The sequence below is a fragment of the Gallus gallus genome, chromosome 1 (assembly GCF_016699485.2).
Source record: "Gallus gallus isolate bGalGal1 chromosome 1, bGalGal1.mat.broiler.GRCg7b, whole genome shotgun sequence".
NCBI classification, from domain to species: domain Eukaryota; kingdom Metazoa; phylum Chordata; class Aves; order Galliformes; family Phasianidae; genus Gallus; species Gallus gallus.
The window spans coordinates 85,709,508-85,716,539 of NC_052532.1; positions in this window are offsets into that span (position 1 = coordinate 85,709,508).

The following is a 7,032-nucleotide window of genomic DNA, read 5'->3' on the forward strand; positions in this document are numbered from 1 at the left end:
CCTACTGGCTTTCTAAGGAAGTGAAATGTGTTCTCATGTAAACAAGACTGACATAAAGACAGGATCAAGTCTTGCAAAATATTTAGTTATTGCATCTGGTACGTCTGGGTAATTTGGTGGACAATAGCTGTATTCTTTCTCTAACAAGAGCTTCACTGATTGCCTAACTGGGCAGGGAGGAGAAACACGTGGAGCAGGGTGCCAGAGACAGCAGCTCCTGGAGCGGTGAAGACAGTGGTGCCAGGGAAAAAGGCACTACTTCACATCCATAACGCAAAGGGGCAGCCCAAACCAGGGATTTAGAGCATCTCTGTCAGCTCCTGTTTCTATCTAATTTGCTTTAGCAGCCAAGCAGACTTGACGTATCTCTGGGAGCCTGGGCTTCCTGCACTGCACTGGAATGTCAGCTGCCTCTGGACAGTGTGTGCTGAGGACTCCTTTTTGGAGCCATTGGCTTTTCCTCATTTCTTACACAAGAAAGGTTCTTATCCCCCATTTTCCCCTGTGGCAAGGTGCATGAAGAGCAGTTTCTGTCTCCCTGACGGACTTGTTCTCAGGCTTCCCTGTCGTTCACCTTGCTGGCTTGAGACTGCTTTCTGCTGGTGCTCCATCTGTAAAGTTTTGCCTTCAGCTGGGTTCTTTCTTTCAGCAAGAAGGACCATACAGCCTTGACCAGGAGCATAAACTCTCACCCACAGCTCGTGCTGCTGCACCAGGGCTGGAGGTGATGGTTGCTGGCTCATGAGAGGGGCTCCTTGCCCACTTTGCGGTGAGCGGAGGACAGGCAGGACGAGGTTTGGCGTCTGACCAAACACTGCCATCTCCTCGTGTGGGTGTGTGGAGCTGTTCCCACAGGTCTGCTGAGTCAGTCTCATTGGCAGCACTTCGCTGCTGGTGAACCTTTGCTTGAGGGCAGGGGACTGGCGTGACACTAAGGTGGGTGCAGAGGAGGAAGATCAGTCTGTTAAAATCGTGTGTTAAAATGGGGTCCCACACTGGGAAGATAGGGCTCAGACCCCACAGCCTCTAGCCCATACACCAGTGGCACTATTTTGGACACAGCACATTAAAGCTTGAGGCTGGCTGGTTCAAAGATATTTGTGTAGTGTTGCCCTTTCCACTGCCTTTTCGTCTCTTGCGTTTCCCTCCAATGAGCTGGAGAACAGGTTGCACCTCTCATTCCAGGGTGCTCAGATCACCTAATGATTCTTCTTTTCTCCCAGGCCCAGCACCTAATGGCAGTTTCTTTGAGAAAGAAAAGGACAAATTTCTGTGTTCTCCCTTTTAAAATAGGCCTTATGCTTCATTTTTTTAAACGAGTAAAGGCCTCCTAAGGGGGAAGTTACAAGTGAAAAGCAGAAACCAGTGACTACCAGTTGAACCATTTGATATGCCTTTCTGGTTAGCTTCCTGCACTGCCAAAAATACTTACAATAAATGTATTTCAGAAAAAAAAAAAAAAAAAAAAACAACCGAAAACATAATAAAAAAAAGAGAGTGATCTTCTCAATTCCCCTTTTTCTGTAAAAAACAGAAAGTGCGTTTTGATGAGATCATCATATTGTGTGATGTGGGAGGCTTCAGTGAGCTGTTTTCCTGCAAAGTGATTAGAGGAAGAATTACTCAACAGAAGTTCCCTTGAAATTAGATGAGATATATGCATGTTTCATCTGCTTCCTGAAAGCAAAATTAGCCTGCACTGTGATTTAAAAAGATCTGGTGTATTGTTTATGCTCTCCCTAGAGCTGAGTTACTCCAATTGTTGCCTGCTAGAAGGTTGCTCAGGCTTCAAGTTGGATATAGGGAAAAATGTCTTCTCAGGAAGAGTGGTGAGGCATTGACACAGGCTGCCCAGGCAGGTGGTGGAGTCACCGTCCCTGGAGGTGTTCAAGAGCCGTGTAGCTGTGGCACTGAGGGACATGGTTAGTGGGCATGGTGGGGATGGGCTGGCAGTTGGTCTAGGTGATCTGAGAGGTCTTTTTCAGCCTTAGTGATTCTATGATTCTATGACTTTGCTTAGGCCAACAAAGGCTGAACTGCTGTGGCTGCAGTCCCGCGCAGGGGTTGTGCTCACTGTGTAGAAGACAGCACTAGTTCTGCCGTCTGATGGATACAGAGAAACTGATGGTACCTCAGTGCTGCGAGTGAGCAAATGTAGTGAAGAGTAATCCTCTGAAATACAAGTCTGGTGGCATGTAGGTGTCATGCAGTCAGTACAGCCACCACCCTAGCTTGGCAGGAGTTGGGCTCTCAAGGAACAAGAGCGTGGGATTGTAGGCGGTTGGCCATCATCCATCACCTTTTCTTCTCTTCAAAAAGTGAACATAGGTAGGGTTTAGGTTTTGTCTTTGGGGTAGAGGCTAGTTGGGATTTTGGCAGTTCATTTTCCAACCTGGAGCACCAGAGAGAAGCCCATATAGGGAGCAAGATGCTGCTGGATATTTACTTCAAGGTGCTGCTGTTTTCTCCTGTGCAGTTTTAGGTGTCTACACACAAGATGTGACCTGTGGACCTTACTGGTAATGCCGCAGTTTTTGTGCATACCCTTTCCAATGGCCGTCAGTGCAAGTGCTTGGTGTATAGTGGCTATCAGATTGCATTGGAGCAGTATGGAGTAATTCAAATTATCTTTGGTTTCCATTAACGTATGCCGTAGTTGCAGCCCTAATACCTGGCATATCATTTGGTGGAAGAGAAACTTTCCTGAAGCTGCTGCTCCACGTGAAGTGCTGAGAATAAGTCTGCCTTGTCCTCCAGGCCAGATTGTTCCCAGCCAAAGGGGTCTGCCCTCTCTTGTGGCCTATCAGTGGAATTCAGGAGAGGTCAGCAGGGCCCTGCGACTGCCTGTAAAGGAGTGGAGTGGAAACAGTTCCCAGAAACGCACTACAACTGAAATGGAAAGAATCAGAAGGACTCAAAGCTGAGTCAGAAACTGGAGAGTGTTCGAGGCTCAATGCGCACATGGAAAGATTCCTTCACCTCTCAGACAGAAGTGTTTACATCTGATCACTGGCAAAAAATTTGCTGTGTCATCCTGAATGTTTTCCCACTTTTACTTGTAAACCTGACGCACTAGAAGATGGAGGTGAGGGATTAATGTAGATACAAATAACACTCACTTGCACTAAACCTACCAGATTTCACAGGAATGCTTATAACAGTGAAGGAACTTTGAAAGGAGCCACCAGGTCCAGTAGTGTGGGGAAGCATTCCGCAGGTAGGAGGAAGGGTGTAGACTACGTAAGTAAAAAGAAGAGTTTTTATAATTACTTCTGTGCTCTTACTGTAGTAAGTGATTTCTACGCACTGACCTTATTTTTTTTTCTCTTAGCGAAATTGTTATAATGAGTTCACAGACCTTACACTTCAATTTGAAGTAATCCATGCTGTTTTATTTTTAAACCCATACAAATACTTCTCCTGACCAGTTGCTGAGTAGCTCATAGTGTCATATACTTTGAATTTTGGGTATCACTGAAATGATTTCAGCGAAACTGTGAATGTAGAAATAAGGCAAAACCTTGCTTGTATGCAAAGGAAAGACTACAAAAGAGGACTTTCCAAGGCTTTTTCTACTTCTTTGATGTCATTTCACCCGATATTTATTTGAAAATCTAAACATGAGAGCATGTGCACTTCCTGTGGCTGACACTGTTTCTATTTCTGAAGTAAAGGAAATGATTATTTTCCTATTTGCTTACTTTTGTACTGATTCAGCCACAAATACTAGTTGACCTCATCTGGATACAGATGTATCCAGGCTTTTCTGTTCTGCTCCTTGTGAAATCTTGCATCTCTGCACGCATGAATCCTCTCTCACCTTTTTGGTTTCCCAATCTGTATTTTTGTTTACAGTCTGTAGCACACAGATTTCTGCTGTGAGCCCAGAAACCACAATGAGTGCAAGTGAGGAGTGACAGCAGACCACAGCGTGCATGTGCTGATATTTTGGTATGGTCATTTTCAAGAACTCTTGCTGGCAGAAGAGGGTGACATCTTGTGTTGTGATCATACACAAAATCCCCTGCTTTCTTTCGGTATGAATGATCTCAGAGCTCTTACTGTTTGAAATGCAAAACCTGCATCCCAGTGCCCATATGGTGCAGCCAGATGAAGCTGTGTGGACAGTGTATAGCTAATTGTTCTGCTTCTTCTAAGTAGGTACAGTAGCCTTTAAAGATTCTTAATGGTGTGCTTAACTTTTTGTTCTGAAACTTGAATATTTATATAACAAATAATTGTTCAAATGACTTTCCTCATTCCATTTGTTTAGCTTGAGCAAATAGCTTAAGGTTTGGTAATGGATCTCCAAGGCCTGCCTAAGATATGTAGATCTGAAACAAAGACCTATCCTGTTGCTCATTCTGTGCCAAAAGTTAAACTGCTGGCCCGTTTCTGTGGATATCTTGTTGAAGCATATGCTTCTCTCTAACAAGTTACTACGGGAATGCCTACCAAAAGTATACAGGTATGTTTTATTGCATATTTGTGGGAGTAGTTCCTCCTCTCCATAAAAAGATCTACGTTCCTGCTGACTCATGCAGGGTAAGGAGCTGTCCCATAATTTTGGTGGAATTCTGTGCTATGCCAATTATTCTTCTCCTTCTGATCCACTTTGTGACGGGTCAGATGGGGTGGCAAGGCTTATGTTTTAGTGGTGGTGCCAGTCCCCTCTCTCCTTCTGTTTAGGATTAGGAGGATGGTGCAGAATAGTTTCATTTCTGAAAGAGAGCTCTTAGACCTTTTCAGAACAGACAGCGTGTTTTGGGAGACTGGGGTGCTTCATGTTCTATGAAGTGGTACAAACAAAAGGAGTGTCTGCCTGTGGCCAGGGTTGCTCCTGATGCCCTGTAACGTGGTGCCATCCCCAGCATGTCAAGCAAGGATCAGGTGTGCAAATAGCTGGTCTTCTCGGGTGCTGAGCACTCTGCCTCTCCCATGATTGGCCAAAAGGCTGAGAAGTGTCCCGGATTTGCTCTGTGTCTATTTTGTGATGAAGCTGATGCCAGCTGAATTCTGGCTGTTTTCCCATCTGCATGAACTTTTTGTTTTACTAACTCCTCTGAAATCTGTATGTGGGAGAAGTCACAGCTAGATCTTTTCAGGAGGTCTCAATGAGCAAAAGGCGGGAAATGCCACAGGACCTCCCCACAGTGAACATTAGGGAAACTCCTGATGTAATAAAGAGAAATGTGAGCTCAGAGAGAGAGCAGCAGCTTCTTCCCTGAAGGCTGATGGAGGATTAGAAGCGCATGCATGACCTATAGAGAGAGATGCTGTTTGGTAGTGTCTGTCTCACCTGTGATGCAAATCCACTGGGGCTAAATCTGTGTGTAGTGAAATTAAGCAGAGCGATACGTGCTTCAGATGTCTCCCGACAACAACAGAGTCACCAGAGGCTGGCTCTGTGGTTTTAAATCTAAATACTCTCTACAGTGATGTGGTTGATCAGAAAAGAGAAATGAAGTGGCTTGTGGCCATCAGGAAGCTATGTCTGATCAAGGCTGCTGATGCCAAGTCAGCTCTCCTGGAGCTACAGCTTGCAGCCAGCGGGATTGCACAGTGCCTGGACAGAGAAGTGCTACAGCACGCCGCAGGCCTCTAGACGTTGTTGTCCTACAGATAAATAACAGGGTTTGAGCTGCTGACGTTGCTTGTAACACTGTGAGTCAGGTTTTCCAAAAAGTACTGAGCGTGATGTGCTGAGCTGGGGGAAAAACTGGCCTCGCATTTAGGTGCCTGCTGGCATGCCATGCTCTTGAGAAAGCTCGGTGCTCTTCTGCAGGAGGTGCGTTTCCATGGGTTCCCTGGTTCATGTCTTCTGCTTGGGCTTGAGGCTAGCATAGCCTGACTGGTCCTGTGCTGCTTCCCTGGATAGAATACCTCAGTTCTGTGTGGAACTGTGCTTGCCTAGTGCCCCATCTTTGTGGATCTGCAGCCAGCCTTGTTCCTACAAAGGCAAAAAGGCCCCCTTGCCCTTGCTCCCTTTACTCATCTGGCTGTTTCTTCCCCCTGAAAAGCCTGGGAAGAGCCAGGCATTGCAAGTGGCATACTTAAAAATAATAGAGAAAACTGGGTCTTTGCTCAGGGTTCTGTTCAGCCTTGGAGCAAAAAAAAAAATCCACTGGAGGTTATTACAAAGGCTACCTCTGCCCCCTGAGGCAGCAATAGCTCCAAGCACAGACCACGGGGAGAGAAATATTGGTATATCCAGCCCTCCCTTCTACAGCAGTGCCTGTGCCACTTTGCAAGCTGTCCATGGACCCATGTGCTTGTCTTTTTGGGCCACTTTCTTTCACATTCCCGAGGAAAATGCCGAAGTCCACATGGAAGTGCTGTAAGGCCAGCCAACAAGACCTTGCAATTTAAATGGAATTCCTGTATGTCTGGCTGCCAGGACAGCTGTTCCTTTGAAGCTGAAGCTCCTTTTGGGGAAAAAAAAAAGATACTGACCATAAAAAGGTCAGTAACTATACAAGGCACTGAGCTATTTGGGATGCCAGCAGCTAGGGATGGAGAGCTGCTCATACCTGTCTCCTGTGTGATCTTCACTCCCTGCCTGGGGACAGGCTGGACACCCAAATCCCACTGATGTGAGGTGTGAGAATTTAATTGTTTGGGGTTTATTTTTCCCCAAAGGTCAAAACTGTCTGAAAAATAAAACTTCAGACCTTCGAATCCTTTCCTTCCAAGAAGGAAAATAAAATCCTTCAGTGCTGTTTGGATGGAGTAAATTGTTGTGGTTTTGGTTCTTTCCTTAAGATTTTATATTTTACTGTAGCCTATGTCTACAAAATTAAAACGTATTGAAATATCAGCACTGGAAAGAGGGAGATCCCTGATCTGCTGGGATATGGGAACTCTTGCCCCATAGTCATTTTTACCTGACCCAGATGATTACCAAAACTGATCCTGAGATGCTGAATAGAAAAACAACCTCATTAAAATATTCCAAACCAACCTTGTATTTATCTTTGCAATGCAGGAGTGTGGGAAGGAGCGCTTGTCTTCTTATCTAATAGATTTAGCTTA